At 41.7% G+C, this 25,829-nt stretch overlaps 1 long non-coding RNA gene across 1 annotated transcript; it reads left to right on the forward strand.

Annotated features, from left to right (window-relative positions):
• Nucleotides 1-3,465: 3,465 nt before the first annotated feature.
• Nucleotides 3,466-25,829, forward strand: LOC135966839 (uncharacterized). Its single transcript, XR_010580468.1, has 3 exons — nt 3,466-4,145; nt 23,677-23,758; nt 25,667-25,829. It is a non-coding gene; the product is annotated as an uncharacterized lncRNA (long non-coding RNA).

Genomic DNA, 25,829 nt, shown 5'->3' on the forward strand with positions numbered 1-25,829 from the left:
TACAGTAAATTCAATTCTGGAGGAAAAACAGCCGTACTAAAGGAATATAGACTGCCTGCCAACGATAGGTTTCAGTTACCTCTGTTTTGTTGAAGGCCCAACCTAAGAGAGGATGGACTAAACCAGATGATGTTTCCAAAGTTAGCTCAAGGCCAAATTTTTGTGAGAATGAAGCTGATTTTCTGCCCCTCTCAGAACCCCGTGTTGATTTTATCCCTCCCTTCAAAGCCTCTAGAGCCCTCAGACTGCTCCTCCTAGGCCTGCTATCCTGGCTGACTCAAGACAATGCTCCATTGTAGGACTATGCAAGACCTGCATTCTCCTACTTCTCATCTTCATACTTTTTTTTTTCCCTAACATCACAACTTACCTGCCTATTTACTCAGGGATCTGATAAATCAGGAGCTAAAGGAAGCATCACTTTTTTATCTTCAGCATCTGACATAGGATGGCTGTACAAAGGTGATTTTTTTTTTTTTTTTTTTTTGAGATGGAGTCTTGCTCTGTTGCCCAGGCTGTAGTGTAAGGGCACAATCTTGGCTCACTGGAAGCTCTGCCTCCTCGGTTCAAGTGATTCTCCTGCCTCAGTCTCTCAAGTAGTTGGGATTACAGGCGCATGCCACCATGCCTGCCTAATTTTTGTATTTTTAGTAGAGACAGGGTTTCATCATGTTGGCCAGGCTGATCTTGAACTCCTGACCTCAAGTGATCCTCCTGCCTCAGCCTCCCAAAGTGCTGGGATTACAGGTGTGAGCCACAGCACCTGGTCCAAAGGTGATTTTTAAGTGAATGCTGGTCTCGAACTCCTGGCTTCAAGCAATCCTCTTGCCTTGGCTTCCTGAAGTGCTGGAATTACAGGCATGAGCCACCATGCTTGGCCCAATGTTTCCCTATTGATAGTTAATAATTTGGAGGGATATATTTTGGAGGGACGATGGGTCTTCTATTCCTCTTGTCTCCTTTTAGGAGAACTCCATTTGTGCATAAGACTATCTGATTGGGACTAGAGATAACTTTTCCTGGTCACTGCCTGAGTGTGGATAGAGAAGTAGAAAAAAATTTTCCTCTGAACTCTTCGGTTCCTTACTTGGAATATGCAAATTAAACTGACAAAAGCAGATCAACAGTAGAAAAGGCCTGCAAATTTTATTTTATGTGCAAGGGGATTCACAGCAAAGAAGTGAAAACCCACACAGGTGATTAGACCTGGGGGCTTATATACCATTTTAACAAAGGGCAATAAATTGTGGACAAGTGACTAGATGAAGAAAAAGGACATTTGGGTTATAGAGAGGTAAACTGTGGGAAGGTGACTAGGAAATGTGTGGTAGATAAGGGTTGTTCAGTAAGGTTTGTTATGCAGATTCAAGTTGTCCCTGGTGATAAGAGTTGTCTCTGGAGTCATTCTCCTCTCCCTTATATGGGAGAGTGGGACACTTTTACAAATGAAAATTTAATGCCCTGCTTTTAGGCAGATGGGGGAAGGGCAAAGAGCTTCTCCTGTTTCTGCTGTGTCTCAATTGTGTTGAACTCAAGTAGTCCTTACGCCAAAGTGGCATATTGAGGTGGCATATTCTGATTTCCTTTGTTGGTATTTAAAAAAAAAGAGAGAGATATGAAAGCCCCCTTTCCCTACCAAAGTTTCCCACACAGCAGTAGAATCAGGTAGGAAGTTTCATGAAATAATAAAGCAAGCATTGCTCTAGAAATCAGAGCACAGTCAAGTTCTCTCTGTAACCTGATTCCAACTTATACTTTTAATTTAGCCATAATGTTACTGTAAATTTATTAAAAGAAGCTTAAATTATTATTTTGACTATGTGTTTCCTTATACTTAACCAAAATGCTACCCATAACACTCTTAGTAAAAGGAATTTAAGTAGATAGGTTGAATATACCCTTACGTACACTTAACCAGAATTTGACCCGTAATACTCAGTGACGTTGTGTCTCACAAAATGTCCTAGATATACTGTGATCTTATTTCTAATAGCTAAATAAGCTAATCCCCATAAAGCCACATGAGTACTCCACTGTAATGTAGTACAAGGAAGAATTAGGATGTTCTCAGTAGGCAACTGCAATAAGCTACATGCTGAGTCACTGAGCTGATCTATTTTTAATCCAATGAGCAAAACTTCTATTTGGTCTGACCTTATCTGAATGATATCTTGTAAAAACTATACCATTCCAAAAAATTAAGAAGATGTTCACTTTCATGACTCTCTGACAAAATAATTATGCTGCTTATTCAGTTAGACATAAATCTTTTATTTTAACTAGATATTGAATAGGTATTACCTTAATAAAGGCAGACAGGCAGCCAGGTTGTAAAAACAAAACAAAATGGACAAACGCTTAGTAAAAAGAACTTTCTATTTTTCTTTGAGAATTTATTTACATAGTAATAATAATGGTAATGTATTGCTCGTGGCACAAATTATATGCTTGTTTTACATATAGTTCTCTATCTGTACAGAAAAACAAAACTGCCGGGCGCGGTGGCTCAAGCCTGTAATCCCAGCACTTTGAGAGGCCGAGATGGGTGGATCACGAGGTCAGGAGATCGAGACCATCCTGGCTAACAAGGTGAAACCCCGTCTCTACTAAAAAATACAAAAAAATTAGCCGGGCGCGGTGGCGGGCGCCTGTAGTCCCAGCTACTCGGGAGGCTGAGGCAGGAGAATGGCCTGAACCCGGGAGGTGGAGCTTGCAGTGAGCTGAGATCCGGCCACTGCATTCCAGCCTGGGCGACAGAGCAAGACTCCATCTCAAAACAAAAACAAAAACAAAAACAAAAAAAAAACAAAACTAAGATCATCACATGACACTGCTTTTGATAGTGTCAAATTAGGTGAACAAATACTTTTGTTGTTATGGAAAATGTTCCATCAAAATTGTCAAACTCCTGATGGTATAACCAGGAAAAAACAAAAAAAAAAAAAACAAAAAACCCACCAGTATTTGTAAGCCCACTATCAAATAGGAAAAACAAAATCTTGTAATTGGTAATTGGGTAGCATTTGTTAGTGATTTCCTTTTTAATTTCCACAAGAAAAGAAATAATTTGATGCTAATTGTTTAAAGAGGTTGAGAGAGGTGCTGATGTCTGGTGTTAGTTAATTGTCTCTTGATAAGAAAATCATACACATGATACTTTTAGATCAGGGACAAAGTCTCATTGTAAAATTGTGCAGGATAAGAGGACTTCAGTTTATCAAGTCTAAGAATTTTTGACTTGGAATCACTAATTGATATTTTTTAGATGAATTTCCTTTAAAGACTTCAGCAAAGTAACATAGTTATTATATGTCTTCCAGGCAACAGACACATCTTCCTAGCAACAGCCTTTGAAGTATGGTTCTGGAGACCATTTCCACTTTCGGGTCATGCCTACCAGCAAGATCTTTTTCCCACTAATTTTCTTTCTTTCTTTCTTTTTCTTTTTCTTTTCTTTCTTTCTTTCTTTTTTTTTTTTTTTTTTTTTTTTTTTTGAGATGGAGTTCCACTCTTTTGCCCAGGCTGGAGTTCAGTGGCGCGATCTCAGCTCACTGCAACCTCTGCCTCCTGGGTTCAAGCAATTTTCCTGCCTCAGCCTCCCAAGTAGCTGAGATTACAGGCGTGCCACCACGCCAGGATAATTTTTGTATTTTTAGTAGAGATGGCCATGCTTGTCTCAAACTCCTGACCTCAGGTGATCCACCTGCCTCGGCCTCCCAAAGTGCTGGGATTATAGGCATGAGCCACCATGCCCAGACCTCCCACAAATTTTCTAGAGTCAAGACTATCCTTAAAACTGTGGGCAATAATTTCTCAGAAAGTTAGAGGGTCCTAAGGTAGTTAAGTCTAACAATAGGAAATTCCACCTTTGGGGTGTCTTTCATCTTCCAAAATTCACAATGCATATATGTGTATATAAAATATAAAATATTAGAATACAACATTAGAAACTGGACATTGAAAATGACATTCATCTTTCATTGTAGATATTGGAAGTTGCCTACCCCCATCTACTCTTCTCTTCCTCCTTCCTAATGGAAACTCAACTTGTTCAGATTGGCAGAGTACCCAGTTAAAAATATTTACCTCCCTGGTAACCTTTGCAGCTGGCAGTGGCCATGCAACCCAGTTCCAGCAGATAAAATGTAAGTTGATGTCTATTGCATGGAGTTTCAGAGAAGCTACATTTTCCTGATTCAAAGAGAGTTCCAGAGAATCTATTATTTTCTGGGATCAGAAAACCTGGCTTACTTCTATTGTCCTTCCCATTTTTCTTTTGCCATTCATCCCACCTAAAACACGAATTTGATATGTGAAGGTAGAGCATCCATCTTGCAACAATGAGGGTAAAATCACAAAGAAAGGACAGTAGGATAGAATGAAAAAAGTCTGCAGACATCCTTGAACAGCTGCACCAGCCATGCCTGCTTCCAGGATTGCCAGATAAAATGCATGTTGCCCAGTTAAACTTGTATGTGCAACACACTTATACTAAAAAATTATTTGTTGTTTACCTGAAATTCAAATTTAACTGGGTTCACTGCTTTCTATTTCCTAAAGCTGGCTACCCTGTCTGCCTCTAGACATCTTGTTATTTGAAAACACTAAAACCTTATTTGGTTAGGATTACCAGTGTCATCAAATTTATTTATTTATTTATTTATTTATTTATTTATTTATTTGAGACGGAGTTTCACTCTTGTTGCCCAGGCTGGAGTGCAATGGCACAATCTCGGCTCACTGCAACCTCTGCCTCCAGGTTCAAGTGATTCTCCTGCCTCAGCCTCCCGAGTAGCTGGGATTATAGGCATGTGCCACCACGCCCGGCCAATTTTGTATTTTTAGTAAAGTCAGGGTTTCTCCATGTTGGTCAGACTTGTCTCGAACTCCCAACCTCAGGTGATCCACCCGCCTCGGCCTCCCAAAGTGCTGGGATTACAGGCATTAGCCACCGCACCCGGCCCGTCAAATTTATAATAGATGCAGCTGAAGTCAATCTCTCACTGATACATTTTTTGTTTTGTTTTTCTGTTTTTTTTTTTTTTTTTTTTTTTTTTTTTTTTTTTTTTGAGACGGAGTCTCGCTCTGTCGCCCAGGCTGGAGTGCAGTGGCGCGATCTCGGCTCACTGCAAGCTCCGCCTCCCGGGTTCACGCCATTCTCCTGCCTCAGCCTCCCGAGTAGCTGGGACTACAGGCGCCCACAACCGCGCCCGGCTAATTTTTTGTATTTTTAGTAGAGACGGGGTTTCACCGTGGTCTCGATCTCCTGACCTTGTGATCCGCCCGCCTCGGCCTCCCAAAGTGCTGGGATTACAGGCGTGAGCCACCGCGCCCGGCTTTTTTTTTTTTTTTGAAACGGAGTCTTGCTCTGTCGCCCAAGCTGGAGTGGGGTGGCACGATCTTGGCTCACTGCAACCTCCGCCCCCCGGGTTCAAGCAATTCTCTGCCTCAGCCTCCCAAGTAGCTGGGATTACAGGTGCCCGCCACCATGCCCAGCTAATATTTTTTTGTATTTTTAGTAGAGACAGGGTTTCGCCATCTTGACCAGGCTGGTCTTGAACTCCTGATCTCAAGTGATCTGCCCACCTCAGCCTCCCAAAGTGCTGGGATTACAGGCGTGAGCCATCGCTCCTGGCCTCTCTGTTTTTTTTAGACGAGGTCTCACTCTATCACCCAGGCTGGAGTGCAGTGGCATGATCATGGCTCAATGCAGCCTTGACCTCTTCGACTCAAGCAATCCTCACACTTCAGCCTCCTGAGTAGCTGGGACTACAGTCATATGCCATGGCACCAGGCTAATTTTTGTAGACAGATCTTCACTATGTTGCCCAGGTTGGTCTTGAACTCTGGACTCAAGCTAACTGCCTGCCAAGGCCTCCCAAAATACCTGGATTACAGGCTTGAGCCATTGAGCCCAGCTGCTGTTATTTTTGAGACGGAGTCTCCGGTTCCCAGGTTCAAGCACTTCTCCTGTCTCAGCCTCCTGAGGAGTAGCTGGGACAACAGGTGCCCACCACCCCGCCCGGCTAATTTTGTTGTTTAATAAAGACAGGGTTTTACCATGTTGGTCCGGCTTGTCTCGAACTCCTGACCTCAGATGATCCACCTGCCTTGGCCTCCCAAAGTGCTGGGATTACAGGCGTGGTGGCTCAGAGCACCCAGCTGCTGATACACTTTTTAGAAAGAATTATTTGTTTTAAATTAAGTCATGGCTTTAAAGTCATGGCTTTTAGATAAGCTATGTGGAATTATAAGCTATGTACATCTCCTTACTTAGAAAATGCAATCCAGATATATCTTTGAATGACTGGGTAATTGTTCTACCAGCAGCTGGCTCTTGAAACTTAATAGCATTAGTAAATAGAATTCAAATTTGCTTGTCCATATGGTTCACCAATAAGGGCACAAAGATTTAAGGCAGTAATCTAAACACCAGAAAGCTATACACATGAAGTATAAATAAATTAGTAAATTCAAAGGCAAATATTATTGATGGAATAATTGATATAGTTCTAGATTTACTTATATTCTTTTACATTATTTATAGTATCAAATGACTAAATTGTTGAAGGCAAATTGATGAGTTCAACTGAATTACTAACTAATGTGCTTATCGTTAGGCAGAAGAAAGTTTGAAGCATAAAGAAATGGAAAATAGCATGGTTTTTGCCCTCAGAGTTAGAATCTTTGAAGAAGATAAAACTTGTACTACAAGTCAAATAAAGATGAAACGTTGAGGAATAATACAAAAGATAAATTTTAGTTAAAATGGAATATACTTGAATACCAAAATATATGATGCATACGATGGACTCTGTTAGGACAGGAAAAGTTATCGGAAATTTCACAGAGGAGGAGCAATTTGTGATGGGTCTTGAGATTTTCCTGATTCATGTCTGAGATATCTATATAGCATCTCTGATGTAGGGTCAAGGCTCCACTTGAGAAACAAATGCTACGGGGATAGCATTACCTCATCTGAATGCTGTCCCCTGAAGTTATGCAAGGCAGAGCCCTGTCAATCATTCTCTATCATACCAGGGCTTGGAAGTGCAGGTTCTGATCTGCCTAAAAGCAGTTTATGGAATGTAATAAATAAAAAGCAGCAATAAACCTGTCATTTTCATGAGTATCCCAGCTGCATACTCTGTTTTCTTAGTCTCCAGTTTTAAATAGTTCCCCAACTTTCATGTACCAGCTACAGGTTTAAGCTCTCTCCTGTTCCTATTTAAAGCACGTTGCTCATGTAAAATAAGTCTCCTCATTCATAAAATGAGGATGGTAATAAACCTTGTCCTACTTTCCTAAAAATAGTTTCCTATCTGCAAAATGGGGCTAATAATACCTGCCCTATTGATTTCACAAGGCTGTTTTGAGCGTCAGATGTGATTGTGTAAAAGTAAGTTGAAACTCAAAGTATGATACATCAGAGGCATTACCATGGTTCCGATTAGCATTGCAACCCAAGCATTTGTGAGAAAAGCACTATTGCTGTCCTTCATATTTTTGAACATGAGTGGGTCTGATACTTACTAGCCCAGTGGATGTACCAAAATATTTGTGCTGTATTTTGTCTACTATTTTTATGGACGGCTATTTTAAAATGATTTGAGAAAAGCCTATGCCACTGGTGTGACAACATTTATAAGACCACCCATAAGTGGTTGAGTGTTGAAAGTGAGAAGGTGACATTCATTTCCCCCTCTCTTATTCTGCTCAGCTTTTCTGCAGTTTCCTATGTCTTTCCACAAAGAGTGACATTGTTCAGAGCAGAATTGTAGATAGAGTACTTATAGATACTTTCTTTTCACCTCTTAGGCTGACTCCAGTTTGAATGCATTTGGTAAGATCATTGTCATTTTCACCGTAGGAGTGAAAGGGCATTGTATTACCATTCTGGGGGAGGAAATGTACCCTACTACAGGAATTAGAAACCTGCGTTCTTGGCTGAACACAGTGACTCACGCCTGTAATCCCAGCACTTTGGGAGGCCAACGTGGGTGGGTCACCTGAGGTCAGGAGTTTAAGACCAGCCTGGCCAACATGGCAAAACCTTGTCTCTACCAAAACTACAAAAATTAGCTGGACATGGTGACACACGCCTGTAGTCCCAGCTACTCAGCAGGCTAAGTCAGGAGAATCACTTTAACCCAGGAGGTGTGGTTGCAGTGAGCCAAGATTGCCCCACTGCACTCCAGCTTGGGCGAAAGAGCAAGACTACGTCTCAAAAAAAAATAATAAAGTTGGGTTCTTTTCCCAGGTTTTTGTGACTTTGGGTCAGTCCCCTCATCTCTCTGGGGATCAATCTTCCCATCTATAAAACGATTTCTCGCCAGGCGCAGTGGCTCACGCCTGTAATCCCAGCACTTTGGGAGGCCGAGGCGGGTAGATCATGAGGTCAGGAGTTTGAGACCAGCCTGGCCAACATGGTGAAACCCCATCTCTACTAAAAATACAACAATTAGCTGGGCGTGGTGGTATGCACATGTAGTCCCAGCTATTTGGGAGGCTGAGGCAGGAGAATTGCTTGAACCTGGGAGGCAGAGGTTGCACTGAGCCGAGATAGCGCCACTGCACTCCAGCCTGGCAACAGAGCGAGATTCCGTCTCAAAAAAAAAAAAAAAAAAAGTTTCTCTAAAAAAAAATTTATCGCTAATTTTTTCTATACTGTAATTAGTTTTAACAGCTTTATTGAGATATGAGTCACATTCTATACAATTAACCCATTTAAAGTATACAATGCAATGGTTTTTTTTTTTTTGATGTGTACAACCGTCTTTTAGATCGTTTAGAACATTTCAATCACCTCAAGAAGAAACCACATATCCCTTTAGCTAACACATTCTCCCGCATGCCCCATGCCACCCTACTCAGAAGTAATCACTAATCTACTTTCTGTCCCTACCGATTTCCCTATTTTGGGCTTTTATATGAGTCGAACCATATTAGTATGTGGTCTATGACCAGCTTCTTTCAGGCAGGGTAATGTTTTCAAGGTTCATCCATGTTGTAGCATATATTAGTACTTCATTCCTTTTTGTGGCTAAATAATAGTTCATTGAATGGATATACCAAATTTTGTTCATTCATTTGTCTGTTGATGAACATTTTGGTTATTTTTACATTTTTGTTATTATGAATGATGCTACCATAAACATTTGTATACAGGTTTTTATGTGGACATACGTTTTCCTTTCTTTTGGGTATGTACCTGGGTATGGAATTGCTGGATCATATGGTAACTCTATTTTTATTTTATTTTATTTTTGAGATGGAGTCTTGGTCTGTTGCCCAGGCTGGAGTAGAGTGGCACAACTTGGCTCACTGCAACCTCTGCCTCAGGTTCAAGTGATTCTCCTGCCTCAGCCTGCTGAGTAGCTGGGATTACAAGCATGTGCCACCACGTCTGGCTAATTTTTGTATTTTTAGTAGAGATGGGGTTTCACCATATTGGCTGGTCTCAAACTCTTGGTCTCAAGTAATCCTCCCACCTCAGCCTCCCAAAATGCTGGGATTACAGATGTGAGCCACTGCAACCAGCCAGTAACTCTATGTTTAATGTTTACGGAACTGCCAAATTGCTTTCCAAAGTAGCTAGACTATTACGTATTCAGTGTATGAGGATTATAATTTCACCACATCCTCACCAATACTTATTGTTATCTGACTTTATAATTTCTAGCCATTGTAGTGGGTAGGAAGTGGTATCTTATTGTGGTTTTGATTTGTACTTCCCTCATGATTAGTGATGTTGAGCATCTTTTCATATGTTTATTGACCATTCATATATCTTCTTTGGAGAAATGTCCATTCAGATCCTTTCTCATTAATATAATTATTTTTTAGAGAACAAGTAACAAGAGAGAGAAAACCATTTCAATAATAGATCTTCTAATGCTTAAAAACAAAAAGAATTAACTAATCTAAATTTAAACTCTCTAAACTTTTACAATCTGCCTCAGACTTCCAGGTAGCTGGGATTATAGGCACCGCCACCACACCCAGCTACTTTTTGTATTTTTAGTAGAGACATGGTTTTGCCATGTTGGCCAGGCTGGTCTAGAACTCCTGACCTCAGTTGATCCACCTGCTTCAGTCTCCCAAAGTGCTGGGATGACAGGTATGAGACACCGTGCCCAGCCTAAAGTCTCTAAACTTTTGAATCTAAGTTTGCTTTCTAAGCACATCCACTAGAAAAGCTAAATGAGTACTAAATCCTTTTGTTTTCTTATGTCTGTGATTTTATGGTGTTTATCCTATTAAAAGGGCATGTATAATGAACAGTGACCTACCCCAGTGTTCTATTTCAGATATTAAAGTCTTTGTGAGGAAATACAATTATTTTCTAGCATGATAGTTCTAAAAATATGGTATGCATCCCCCTCGAGGCCACCAAAACACATTCAGGAAATCCATGAAGTCAAAACTATTCTTTATACTAAAACATTATTTGCCTTTTTCATCGTGTTGATATTAACATTGATGGTACCAAACCAATGGTGGGTAAAACTGCTGGTGCCTTAGCACCAGTGAAGGCAGTTGTCCCAAACTGTAGTAACAGTCATTACATTGTTTATTGCCAAGCACTAGTAGCAAATAAATACAATTAATTAAATTTAAAATACAAATTTTACTTAAGAATGTACTTGGGGGGCTGAGCACTATGGCTCATGCCAGTAACCCCAGCACTTTGGGAGGCTGAGGCGGGTGGATCACCTGAGGTCAGGAGTTTGAGACGAGCCTGGCCAACACGGCGAAATCCCGTCTCTACTAAAAGTACAAAAATTAGCCGTGCATAGTGGTGGGCGCCTGTAATCCCAGCTACTCAGGAGGCTGAAGCAGGAGAATGACTTCAACCTGGGAGGCGGAGGTTGCAGTGAGCTGAGATCTCACCACTGTACTCCAGCCTAGGTAACAGACCGAGGCTCCGTCTCTAAAAAAAAAAAAAAAAAGTACTTGGGGAAGCAGTAAAATTCTCGATTTTATTAAACCTTGGTCCTAAAATACATGTCTTTTTAATGTGTTGGGTGACAAAATGGGAAGCACACATCAAGCCCTCATGCTGCATACTGAACTAGGGACATATCTTGAGGAAAAGCACCTGTGGTTAGAGGCGCAAGGTGAACTAACTGTTTTTTAATGGAACACCATTTTGATTTAAAACCATGACGGATGGACAAATTACAGTTATTCATGCTTGGGTATTTGGCAGATATTTTTCAAAAATGAACAAAGTGGGCCTGTCACTTCAAGGAAAACAATTGACAGTATTTCCAAATTTACCAGTGATGGAATTGGAGCTTTCAAGTAAAAAATCTGAATTTTAGAAAACTTGTGTTTGCTACTGTGAACTTGACAGCTTCACAGTATTTAAAGACCTTTCCAATGAGATTGGTGGTGATATTAATGAATATGATTTTTTCTGGGTTTTGTATAGTGAGATGTGTCAACATTGGGAAGATCTGTATAACTCAATAAACCAATATTTTCTGAGTGAACAATGTGTGATATTATACAATCATGCAGTGGTGAAATACTTATTCAAAGCATAATAGGTAAGTTGATTTTTTTTTTTGAGATGGAGTCTCATTTTGTCATTTAGGCTGTAGTGCAGTGGCATGATCTCGGCTGACTGCAACCTCTGCCTCCTGAGTTCAAGTGATTCTCCTGTCTCAGTCTCCCAAGTAGCCAGGATGAGAGGCATGCACAACCACGCCCAGATAATTTTTGTATTTTTAGTGGAGACAGGGTTTCACCATGTTGGCCAGGCTGGTCTCAAACTCCTGACCTCAGGTGATCCACCCTCCTTGGCCTCCCAAAGCACTGGGATTACAGGTGTGAGCCACCGCACCTGGCTGATTTATTAGTATTTTAAATGAGTAAATAAACATTGTTAAATTCTCAGTTTTAATTTCTACGTTCCTCCTTAGTAGCTTAGTATAGATAGAAAACATCGTGGTCCTGATTTTTTTTTTTCCTCACTAACACACCTGAGGAAAATACCATAAACCCCTCAGTAATGGTGGTTTGGTCCTACGAGGCAAGGATAGCATCTCTATCGTACCCGCAGTACACAATACAGAGCTTGGCACATAGTAGTTACTCAACAAATACTTTGCTGAATTGAATTGGTTGCAATTAAAGCACTGATCCTCAGCTCATACTATGTTTACTCATGTTTTGAAATATATCATTTCTTAGGGCAAGAATTTTAACTGGTTTCCAAACCAAAGAGTCACTTTTCAAAGGCATCAAAGAGGAAACGTGACTTAAGCACTGCATGCAAGACATAGGGGAAAAAAAGCAAATCACAAAATCTAACCAGAAAATTCATAGATTCAAAACGTCGTTGCTTGGAATTAGCAAAGGCTGTATGTACATGCAGCTCCAGAAAGACTGCCTAGGTTCAAATTCTGGCTTCACCATTCACCATCTGTGTACTCTTGGGCAAGTCTTTAACCCATCTGTGCCTACTGTCCTCATCTGTAAAACGGATAATAATAGCATCCACTTTGTAGGGTTATTTTAAGGCTATAATGAGTTAATGTTAATACATATAATTCACTTAGAGTTTAATGTACTATATTAGAATGGTATATTTTTAACAGGCTTGGCACTGAATTAAGTTCTCAATAAATTTTCTCTGTACTCTATAAAATGGAGGAAATTCATTATATATATGATAAAGTATTCATAGTGAATAAAAGTCTTGTATATCTTTTTTTTAAAGACATGGTGTCTTGCTGTGTTGCCCAGGCTTAAGTGTAGTGGCCCAAACATAATCACTTCTGCTCACAGTCTACCGGGAAGGACTAGTGACATGGACCTAAACTGATAAGGAGGCTGGGAAGTATTGGGAAACATGAAATACTGGGTGAACAACTACTAGTTTATCTTAGGATCTGGTTAAATAAGTATAGCTCTCCAGTCATCCAGATTGTCTCTTAATAAAAATAGTAACAGATCTATTTATCCCTTTATGGAAAGCAAGACTTTATTAATATTTAATTTAAAATGAATGGGAATTATTTTTATTGTTTCAAAAGAATACATGCTGATTTCTTTCCTTGTTTTACTTTTAACCCTCCTGATGTTTCTTTTATGATTTTTCTTTTATAATTGAGCATGTATTACTTTATACTTCTGTTACAATATAATTTCTAATAAAAATAAATAAACCCTTGACCACCCTGAGGGGGAACATTAGAAAAAACTGAAAAACTTACTAGTTGAATTCATATTTATTTCAGAACACTTCTGTTGTTATTGCTGTTAGAGACTCAGTCTCATTATGTTGCCCAGGCTGGTCTCAAACTCCAAGCCTTAAGCAGTCTTCCTGACCTGACCCCGTAAAATCCTGGGATTATAGGCGTGAGCCACCATACTTGGCTCAGAACTCTTTTTGTATCTAATTCAAACTCTTCAGACTACCCTTCAAGATCCTTCCTCAATAATCACCCCACCTCTCCCACTACACACACACACACACACGCACACATACATACACACACACACGCACACACCCTTCTTTAGCCTATTATCTTACTTCTCTGAAAATAAGGCTTTTTTTGCTCTCACTGAAACAATTTTTTATGTAAAACAAATTAATACATATTTATTGGAACACCATGCCATTTGTTTTTTAACCACTTGCTAAATTGTTATTAGTAATAATGTTCCAGGATTTCTGAAACAGTGCTGATTTTAAATGCTGCAGTTTTCTTATTAGCAGATCATAGATAGTCACCTTAGCTTTCACCCATAACTCTCTGGCTAGGAAAAGCTTCTTCTCTTGAATAATTCAAGTCTATTTCATCTACTAATGAAAAATTGAAAACAACATCCATTTCTAGTAGTAAGGACACAGCTAAGCAAGCTATAAAATACTGACTTTATGTGGCTGGTGAAAATGCCAGTAAGTAGACTCTACTGACACATAGAAATAGATATAACAACTATATTATGCAGGATGTATTGACTGCTTACTATGCACATGGTGCTGAGCAGTTTTTATACCCATTACCTTATTTAATTCAGGCCATAATCTTATGAAATAGGTAAAATTATCATGCCTAGTTTACAGATTAAAGAAACTGGGGTCCAGAAAAGTAACTTGTCTGAGTTCTTTTTTTTTTTTTTTTTTTTTTTTGGAGACAGAGTCTCACTCTGTTGCCCAGGCTGGAGTGCAGTTGTGCAATCTCAGCTCAATGCAACCTCTGCTTCCCAGGTTCAAGCAATTCTCCTGCCTAAGCCTCCTGAGTAGCTAGTATTACAGGTGCCCGCCATCACACCTGACTTACTTTTGTATTTTTAGTAGAGATGGGGTTTCACCATTCGGCCAGGCTAGTATCGAACTCCTGGCCTCAAGCAATCCACCGGCTTCAGCCTCCCAAAGTGCTGAGATTACAAGCATGAGCCACCGCCCAACCCAGATAAGTAACTTGCCAGAGGTCAAACAGCGAGAATGCAATACTGAACCCAAGACTGGCTGACTCAAGAGTCATGCTCTCAACCACTTTGCTGTGATCAACTCCAGATATAGGAAATGACGTCAAGTTTTTAGAACTACAAGATAACAAAAGCACTGAGATGTGTACAATGACTACTGAAATGTATATCCACTAAAAAAATGGAAAATATAATTTTTAATTAAAAACTGGGGGGAATAGAGAAATATGAAACTGGAAAAAAAAACTACCCATTTTTCTATTATCTTAAGCCAACAAATTAATACTTTGGTATATTTCCTTCCTATATGTCTTCTATGTATTTTTGCACACACAATGTTGTCTCCTGCATTGTTTTAACTCATCATTATGACATAAGCTTTTCTGCATTAAAAACTAAAAAAAAGGGGCCAGGCACAGTGGCTCATGCCTGTAATCTCAATGCTCTGGGAGGCCAAGGTGGGAGGACTGCTTGAGGCCAGGAGTTTGAGACCAGACTGGAAAGGCAGCTTGAAGTTTTGTAAATACCTGTTAGTTTGTATTAGGATTAACTTCAGCTATGAGTGATGGAAAGCCCCCAAACAGTGGTTTATTTGTCTCTCAAATAAAAATAGGCAATATATGTCTAATATGATGGTGTCACGAGACCATCAGGAACCAAGCTCCTTGAGTTTTGCTGCTTCTCAATCCTCAACACATAGCTTCTACATTACGGCCCCAATGACTTTTCTTACTCCAATTATCAAGTCCATCATCTATCAACAAAAAGAAGAAAATGGGGCCGGGAGAGGTGGCTCACACCTGTAATCCCAGCACTTTGGGAGGCTGAGGCAGGTGGCTCACTTGAGGTCAGGAGTTCGTGACAAGCCTGGACAACATGGTGAAACCCTGTGTCCACTAAAAATACAAAAATGAGCTGGGCATGGTGGCGTGTGCCTGTAATCCCAGCTACTCGGGAGGCTGAGGCATGAGAATCGCTTGAACCAGGAGGCAGAGTTTGCAGTGAGCTGAGATTGAGCCACTGCACTCCAGCCTGGGTGACAGAGTGAGACTCAGTCTTAAATAAATAAATAAATAAATAAGAAAATGGAAGAACAGCATTCTGCTCTCTAAGGATGCTTCCTGGAATTTCCTTACATTATATTCATACTGCTTTAGCCAAAAGTAAGACATATAGTCACATGTAACTGTAACCTTTTTATTCCAGGTGGCCATGTACTTGGCTTAAAGTTAGGGATTCCATGCCCGGCGCGGTGGCTCACGCCTGTAATCCCAGCACTTTGGGAGGCCGAGGCGGGCGGATCACAAGGTCAGGAGACCAAGACCACGGTGAAACCCCGTCTCTACTAAAAATACAAAAAATTAGCTGGGCGAGGTGGCAGGCGCCTGTAGTCCCAGCTACTCAGGAGGCTGAGGCAGGAGAATGGCGTAAGTGAGCCGAGATCCGGCCACTGCACTCCAGCCTGGGCGACAGAGCGAGACTCCGTCTCAAAAAAAAATTAAATAAATAAAATGAAATAAAGTTAGGGATTCCACCACTGTAGAAGAAGGAGAGAAAGGATTCTAGAGGACAACTGCCAGTCTCCTTGTAGCTGAGACTTTTTTGGGTATAAAAATTAATAAAATTGGTTTATTAATTTGTTTATAATGCTCAATACCTTATAAGCTCTTTCAAAATACTATCTCTTGAATTGGAAAGTATATAATCTCTCTATTTTTTCCCATTACTCTTGCATCTCCAATATCTTTTTTTTTTTTTTTTTTTTTTTTTGAGGCGGAGTCTCGCTCTGTCGCCCAGGCTCGAGTGCAGTGGCCGGATCTCAGCTCACTGCGAGCTCCGCCTCCCGGGTTTACGCCATTCTCCTGCCTCAGCCTCCCGAGTAGCTGGGACTACAGGCGCCCGCCACCTCGCCCGGCTAGTTTTTTGTGTTTTTTAGTAGAGACGGGGTTTCACCGTGTTAGCCAGGATGGTCTCGATCTCCTGACCTCGTGATCCGCCCGTCTCGGCCTCCCAAAGTGCTGGGATTACAGGCTTGAGCCACCGCGCCCGGCCCATCTCCAATATCTAACAAGACACTTAACAAACAACAGTAACAATTTAAGTTCCTTTTTTACTGTAAAGAAAAGAGAATGATTTTTTTTTCACTACCTGCTATTGTCTCACACACTGCATTTTGTTCCATACTATTTTCCCTCTATGACTGCATATTATCATTCCTTCTGTGCATGTGTAGAAAGGCTTCTCTGACTCACATAATGAGGAAACAGACTCAGAGAAATTTAACTTGCTAAAAGTCACACAGCTAGTGCTTGGCAGAGCTGAGACTGAAATCCAGGACTGTCTAACTCCCAGATCCATCTGTCTTTCCTATAGCACAGTACATCAGAGCTCAGGGCATCCCAGGAAAAAATGAAAAATTCAGAGAAACAGGTATTTTTATCTACAAAAGTATAATCTACCAGTGATCACTATTGGAGTTATTGATGCTATGAGTTACAATCAATGATTGTCTACTAGAAAAAAGCAAAATTCCCTAAGTTTAAGAAACTCTTAATTTTTTTCCTCTTGTATCAAAGTATGTGAAGATACTGAAGATACTAAGATCTGAAAATTGTATATTTATTTATTCATTCACACATTTACAAATACTTACTAGGAACCACAACATCCGCAGAACTCTGGACAGAGATGAAAGAAACAGTCCCCACTTATAAGCATCTCATCTGGTGGTAAAAGAATTATCACCAACAAAAACAAATAGCAATACTCTGTGATAAGTGTAATACAGAAGCTAGTTCCTTAGACAGCCTAGCAGAGTCAGGGAAGGCTTCCCGAGGTGACTCTTTTTGTTTTGTTTCTTTGTTTTTTTTTTTGAGACGGAGTTACACTCTGGTTGCCCAGGCTGGAATGTAATGGCATGATCTCGGCTCACCACAACCTCTACCTCCCGAGTTCAAGCGATTATCCTGCCTCAGCCCCCTGAGTAGCTGGGATTACAGGCATGTGCCTTCACATCCAGCTAATTTTTTGTATTTTTGGTAGAGATGGGGTTTCTCCACGTTGGTCAGGCTGGTCTCGAAATCCCGACCTTGGGTGATCCGCCTGCCTCGGCCTCCCAAAGTGCTGGGATTACAGGCATGAGCCATTGTGCCTGGCCTCCCGAGGTGACTCTTAGGGAGGATTTAGACTATTCTAGAATCACAGTCCAAAGTCAGCCAGGCAAAGAAAGGTATTGGAGACCAGTGATAGCTTTTCCTCACCCATCACAAAATTCATGGCTGAGGCCCCTATAACAAGACAGATTAACAAGAGAAAAACATACACATTTATTTAATATAAATTTATGTGACACAGAAGCCTTCAGAAATGAAGACCCAAAGAAACAGGAAAAATTGTATTTTTATGGACAGTGGTGCAGAAATATGATCAGAGGACAGAAGGTATGAGCCAATGGCAATGCACTGTGGGGAGGTAAGCAAGGCCTGTTTGCTCAGAGTCTTCTTGGCATCTGTGTGTCTTCCAGAGTAAGGATAGTCTTCTCTTCCGGGTATAGGGATGGGCCTATCTACAGAATATCTGGAATGAGGTTTTATGACCTATTTTCAGGGAAGGTCAGCTGGGTTTTATGGCCCACATCAGGCAAGAAGGGGCAGAGGGAATTCTTTCTAGTTTCTATGGCCTGCTTCTGCTGTTTGGTTAAATGACAAGGTGCCATATTTTGAGGAAGCATATTTTCAGTCCCATCAAAGGCAAGAGGAAGACAGAATGTGAGGCACTGAAGAAGCAGCTTCTATCAGCTATTCTGTTTTCATGTTGCTAAGAATCAATTCAGAGGTGATGCTTGTTAACCAGAAAGATTTCTGGATCCTACTTTCATGGTTTCAGATTCTACAGGCCTCAGACAGGGCCCAGTGATCTGTAATTTTATGTATTTACTTAACGTTTTCGTTTTTTTTTTTCTCTCTCTCTTTTTTTTTTTGAGACAGACTCTCGTTCTGTTGCCCAGGCTGGAGTGCAGTGGTGCGATCTCAGCTCACTGCCAGCTCTGCCGCCCGGGTTCACACCATTTTCCTGACTCAGCCTCCCGAGTAGCTGGGACTACAGGTGCCCGCCACTACGCCTGGTTAATTTTCTTTTTTTGCATTTATTAGTAGAGACGGGGTTTCACAGTGTTAGTGAGGATGGTCTCAATCTCCTGACTGCGTGATCCGCCTGCCTCGGCCTCCCAAAGTGCTGGGATTACAGGCATGAGCCACCGCTCCTGGCTACTTAATGTTTTTGGAGACAGGGCCTTCCTCTGTCACCCAGGCTGGAGTGTGATGGTGCAATCACGGCTCACTCCAGTCTTGACCTGCTGGGCTTAAATGATCTTCTGCCTCAGCCTCCTGAGTAGCTAGACCACAGGTGCATGCCACCCACCTGACTAATTTTTTAATTTTTTTGTAGAGGTGAGGTCTCATTATGTTGCTCAGGTTGGTCTTGAACTCCTGAGCTCAAGAGATCCACTGGCCTCGGCCTCCCAAAGTGCTGGGAGTACAGGCATGAGCCACTGCTGTAATTTTAATAAGTGGCCATTCTTTTGGGGATGGTCCAAAGCTATATTTTGAGAAATACTGAAGCAAAAGAAGCGGGAGAAGACAGGAGATAAGGCTGGCGAAGCAGGCAAAGACATGGTCTGTCTGCTTATGAGTTTAAAGTATACCCTGATGGAAATGATATAGAGGATTTTAAGCAAAACAGTGAGAGGTATGACTAGGTTGATGTTTTAGAAAAATCATTTCAGCTCAAGTTTGCAGGGAAGAAAGGCCAGGAGACAGGAGACCTTAACTAAGGGAGAGGGATGAAGATGGAGACATGAGAATGATTTTGAAAGATATTTTGAGAGGCTGGGTGCGGTGGCTTACACCTGTAATCCCAACACGGGAGGCCGAGGCGGGTGGACCACCTAAGGTGGGGAGTTCGAGACCAGCCTGACTAACATGGAGAAACCCTGTACCTACTAAAAATACAAAATTAGCTGGGTGTGGTGGTGTGTGCCTGTAATCCCAGCTACTCAGGAGGTAGAGGCAGGAGAATCGCTTAAACACGGGAGGTGGAGATGGAGGCTGTGGTGAGCCAAGATTGTGCCATCGCACTCCAGCCTGGGCAACAAGAGTGAAACTCCATCTCAAAAAAATAATAATAAAAGGCCGGGCGCGGTGGCTTAAGCCTGTAATCCCAGCACTTTGGGAGGCCGAGACGGGTGGATCACGAGGTCAGGAGATCGAGACCATCCTGGCTAACACGGTGAAACCCCATCTCTACTAAAAAATACAAAAAACTAGCCGGGCGAGGTGGCAGACGTCTGTAGTCCCAGCTACTCGGGAGGCTGAGGCAGGAGAATGGCGTAAACCCGGGAGGCGGAGCTTGCAGTGAGCTGAGATCTGGCCACTGCGCTCCAGCCTGGGTGACAGAGCAAGACTCCGTCTCAAAATAATAATAATAATAAGAAGAAGAAGAAGAAGAAGAAGAAGATAAAAATAAAAAAGAAAGAAAGATATTTTGGAGGTAGAATATCCTGGATTTGTTCAATACGTACTTGAATATGACAGTGGTGGAAGGGACTGAGTAGGGCTTTAAGATACTTTCTGAATTACTACAAAATAGGAAAAGGGGTGAATAGATTAGTCTAAAAGTAGAACACTTGAGGCTGAGGATCCAGCAAAAATATTGCTGGCAAATTTTAAAATCTTTTTTTAACCGAAAAAAGAAAAAGAAAACCACATTTGATTTTGTTCCTAAACTTACCAGGTCCAGTCACCATTGAATGCCATGACAGTTTCCTAAAATCAGGCTTTTTTTTTTTTTTTTTTTTTTTTGAGATGGAGTCTCACTCCAGCTGGAGTGCAGTGGCACGGTCTCGGCTCACTGCAGCCTCCACCTCCCGGGTTCCAGTGATTCTCTTGCCTCAGCCTCCCGGGTAGCTGCGATTACAGGCACACGCTACCATTCCCAGCTAATTTTTGTATATTAGTAGAGATGGGGTTTCACTATGTTAGCCAGGCTGGTCTCGAACTCCTGCCTCAGGTGATCTGCCCGCCTGGGCCTCCCACAGTGCTAGGATTACAAGCATGAGCCACCGCGCCTGGCCAGGCATTCTAACCTCAGGTTAAACACTGGTCCTTGGCCAGGTGCAGTGGCTCACACCTGTAATCCCAGCACTTTGGGAGGCTGAGGCAGGCAGATCACCTGAGGTCAGGAGTTCTAGACCAGCCTGGCCAACATGGCGAAATCCCATCTCTACTAAAAATACAAACATTAGCTGGGTGTGGTGGCACACATCTGTAATTCCAGCTACTTGGGAAGCTGAGGCAGGAGAATCGCTTGAACCCAGGAGCTGGAGGTTGCAGTGAGCTGAGATTGCACCACTGCACTCCAGCCTGGGTGACAGAGTGAGACCCTGTCTCCAAAAAAAAAAGACAAAGAGCACACACACACACCCCCACTGGTTCCAAGCAAAATCTGTTTCAGGGATTATCTGATCACTCCCTCACTCCCTTTATCACTGCAGGGTGCCTCAAAAGGGCTAATTCTTCCTTTGCTACCCATGGGGGAAGGAAGAAGAAATGAATTATCTGTTCCAAGCAGGCCCTCACACTCCTTGCAGAACTATGTGAGTGCATTGCCAATCCTTTTTTTTTTTTTTTTTTTCCTGAGATGGAGTCTTGCTCTGTCGCCCAGGCTGGAGTGCAGTGGCGCGATCTCGGCTCATTGCAAGCTCCGCCTCCCGAGTTCACGCCATTCTCCTGCCTCAGCCTCCCGAGTAGCTGGGACTACAGGCGCCCGCCACTATGCCAGGCTAATTTTTTGTATTTTTTATTAGAGAAGGGGTTTCACTGTGTTAGCCAGGATGGTCTCCATCTCCTGACCTCGTGATCGCCCGCCTCGGCCTCCCAGAGTGCTGGGATTACAGGCGTGACCCACGGCGCCTGGCCGCATTGCCAGTCCTTTACAGAATCACTCTACCAGTTTATAACATGAGGACATTAAAAAAAATTAAAATTATTCGCATTAGTGGCTCATGCATAAAAAGTACATGGATGAAATCCACTTATAATAGATGTGCATTAAATAGATGTGAATTAAGGAGCTTCTTGGAAATAAATGATATTGCATCTAGAGGCTGGTAGGACTGTTTTCAGGTGATTACCTAAGAAAAAAACATTGGAATTTGTAAGCCAGGCTTTAACACCCTGCCATGATCACAGCTTCAGCAGCAAACAGGAACAGGGTGAAACCATGGTTATGGAGTAATAACTGGCACTAAGAATAAAACAGACTCATAACTGGAAGAGGGTCTCAATTATATCTTTATGAGTCAAACCAGTCATTCTGGTTTGCCCATTATGTAGCAATAGCACCCTGGTCAGGCTAGCACTCACAGATCTTTAACATTTATCTTAGCAACTGAATATTGTCTCAGGTTCTTATTTATTGAGAGAAATCAATAGCCATTTGCTCATCCTCAAGAACATTTCATTTGTGTTCTTTGATAGAAAATTCTTGAAAATCTGGCTTGCATACCACCTCCTCCTATAATCTTAAACTCTTAGAAGCACAAATTGCAAAGACTTGATTCTCGCCATCAAGGAGCTCATCGTCTGGGGGGATAAAACAAGTTAGGTACACAAAGTACCAGGTAATATGTGATATCTGATTCCAGAATGATAAAAAGCTAAGTCCTATAAAAGTGGAGGGGAGAAATGGATCGCTCTGGGGTGATCAGGAAGGATTTCATGGAAGATTAAAACTGGGTCTTGAACTGTACAATCTCTGCACATATATATATATACACACACATACACACACACACACACACACACACACACACATACATATATATATATATATATATATTTTTTTTTTTTTTTAAACAGGGTCTGGCTCTGTCACCCAGGCTGGAGTGCAGTGGCGTGATCTTGGCTCACTGTAACCTTCACCTCCCAGACTCAAGCGATTCTCTCACCTCAGCCTCCTGAGCAGCTGAGATTACAGGCATGTGCTACCAGGCCTGGTTAATTTTTGTATTTTTTGTAGAGAATGGAGTTTCACCATGTTGCCCATGCTGGTCTCAAGTGATCAGCCCACCTCAGCTTCCCAAAGTGCTGGGATAACAGGCGTGAGCCACCACACTCTGCTTAAATTTGTTTTTTGTTGTTGTTGTTTGTTTTTTGAGACAGAGTCTCTCTCTGTCGCCCAGGCTGGAGTGCAATGGCACAATCTCAGCTCACTGTAGCCTCTGCCTCTTGGGTTCAAGTGATTTTCTTTCCTCAGGCTCCCCAGTAGCTGGGATTACAAGCGCCCATCACCACGCCTGGCTAATTTTTGTATTTTTAGTAGAGACAGGGTTTCACCATGTTGGCCAGGCTGGTCTCGAACTCCTGGCCTCAATCAAGTGATGCCCCTGCCTTGAACTTCCAAAGTGCTGAGATTATAGGTGTGAGCCACCACATCCGGCCATCTGCTTGAATCTCATTCAGATATCTGTGTGTATTAGTTTTCTATTGCTATGTAACAAATTGCCACATGCTTAGCTGCTCAAAGCAACATTTATTTATTAGCTCATAGTTCTGTGGGTCAGAAGTCTGGAGGGGCTCAGCTGGGCTCTCTGCTCAGAGTCTCACAAGGCTGAAATCAAAGTGTTGGCCAGACTGCGCTCTTATGTGAAAGCTTTCAGAAAGAATCTTCCAACTCCATTCAGGTTGTTGGTAGCATCTAGTTCCTTGCAACTGAGGTCTTGTTTCCTTGGTGGCTGTCACTCAGAGGCCGCTTGCTGCTTCTAAAGGCCATCCACATTCTTTTTCATGTGGTCTGCTCTATCTTCAAAGTCAGGGATAGTCAAATAAGTTCTTCTCATGCCTTGTCGATCTCTCTGACATCATCTTTTGCTCTCAGCCAGAGATAACTCCCTGCCTCCATATCTTAAAGTCAGCTAACTTGGGACTGTAATTTTACCTGCAAAATTGCTTCATAGCATTGCCTAGATTTGTGCTTGGTTGAAGAGGCAGGGCATAGGAATCTTAGTGGCTACCTTTAAAATTCTGCCTACTACATAGATTCTATGAATCTATCTTAAGGTGCTTGTCAATGTTTATCAATTAAATAACAATTATTTATTGGCCTTTTACTAAGTACATCACATCAGTCACAGTTATACTAAATGGAATCTTCTTTTTTTTTTTTTTTGAGATGGAGTCTCCCTCTGTCGCCCAGGCTGGACTGCTGGACTGCAGTGGTGCAATCGTCGTTCACTGCAACCTCCACATCCCAGGTTCAAGCAATTCTCCTGCCCCAATCTCCCAAGTAGCTGGGATTATAGGCACGCACCTCCACACCTGACTGATTTTTGTATTTTTAGTAGAGACAGGGTTTCATCATGTTGGTCAGGCTGGTCTTGAACTCCTGGCCTCATGAGCCACCCTCCTCGGCCTCCCAAAATGCTGGGATTACAGGCGTGAGCCACCGTGCCCAGCCAGAATTTTATGTTTCATCTGAAAGTTGTTTCAGGTGCTTCAAACCTGAAATCTACCTCAGGCTAAAGAAACTTTTTTAAGTAAAATCTTTTTTTTCTTCTTTTTCTTTTCTTTTTTTTTTTCTTTTTTGAGATGGAGTCTCACTCTGTTGCCCAGGCTGGAGTGCAGTGGTGCAATCTCAGCTCATGCAACCTCCGCCTCCCGAGTTCAAGCTATTCTCCTGCCTCAGCCTCCCGCGTAGCTGGGACTAAAGGCACGTGTCACCCTGCCTGGCTAGTTTTTGTTATTTTAGTAGAGACGCGATTACACCATGTGGCCAGGCTGGTCTCGAATGCCTGACTTCAAGTAATCTGCCCACCTTGGCCTCCCAAAGTGCTGGGATAACAGGCATGAGCCACCATGCCCAGCAAACATTTTCAATAAATGATTAAATATAACATATTTAAATTGATGTTTCAAAATGTTTCAATGAAGACAGTAACGGAATGTCATCATTCTGTTTTTAAGCTACACATACTACTTTTTGCCTCATCTTCACCTAGAAAATAGAAAGTTAACTCTGTTCTCCCACCCTCATCTCATTCATGGAAAATCTCCATCATAATGAGTCACTGTTACCAATTTCCGCATTCATGATGTCCCCTCTGCCCTGCGTATGCTTTGTTCTCATTTGCTTCTGAAACTTTGATATATGTAAAGACTTCATCCCCCTGTTAGGCCATTCTTGTGTTACCATAAAGGAATACTGAGATTGGATAATTAATAAAGAAAAGAGGTTTAATTGGCTGACAATTCTGCAGGCTGTATAAGCATGGCACCAACATCTGCTTGGTTTCTGGTGAGGATCTCAGGAAGATTCTGATCATGGTGGAAGGTGAAGGGGGGAAGTGACGTCTCACATGGTGAGAGTGGTGACAACAGAGAGTTGAGGGGGGTGGTGCCACACACTTTTTAAACAACGAGGTATCTCGTTAACTCAGAGTAAGAGCTCACTTATCACCAAGGGGATGGTGCTAAACCATTCATGAGGGAGCTGCCCCTGTGATCCAATCACCTCTCACCAGGCCCCACCTCCAATATTGGGGATCACATCTCAACATGAGATTTGAAGGGGACAAACATCCAATCTATATCACCATCCATTATACCTATCAATATTTTACGCATAGCTCAAGGCTTTGCACAAATCTTCCTTTCACCATGCCTTCTGACCTACATTTGTTTCTGAACAACCCCTTTGTCAATCAGTAATATCACTGAGTTATGCCACTTGTATTTCAGTCTTAATTGTGTGGGTATGTATATAAATATATATATTTATGTCAGTGTTTTTTAAAACTATTACCCCAAAATATTTAGTGTAGAAAAGGCATTGAAAAATATTTGTTTATGTTTTTAAATTGCTCTAGTTAGAAAAATCTGACAGCTTCCCATGACTTCCTGCTGTGAACCCTATCTTACTATCAGATTCTCGAATTAAATAAAATGAACCAGGGTTTTAACTATCGAACAATATATAATCACCTGGTTGTTGCTCATTTATGGATGGGCTTCTATCTGAAGCTTTTAAGAAGGGTATTTCTGGTCAGGTATTGATATTACCAAGCAAATAATAATAAAATATTCTGGAGCGGAGAGGCATTTTAATTGGTGACTTAACTTAGATTTTCTGTGTCTATTCATTTTATCCATTTTCTTTCTCTCAGTTTTTGTGAGGAAGACCACAGCTGCTCACCAAGATCTTCCTCGTCCAAGGCAATAGAGTTATGACTGGAAGCAGTTGCCCAACCTGGAACTAACTTTCCCAGCAGTCCTTGCAGCCATCTGTGGCCATGTGATTAATTTTTGCCAATAAAATACAAGGGGAAA

The sequence above is a fragment of the Macaca fascicularis genome, chromosome 13 (assembly GCF_037993035.2).
Source record: "Macaca fascicularis isolate 582-1 chromosome 13, T2T-MFA8v1.1".
In the NCBI taxonomy this organism is placed as follows: Eukaryota; Metazoa; Chordata; class Mammalia; order Primates; family Cercopithecidae; genus Macaca; species Macaca fascicularis.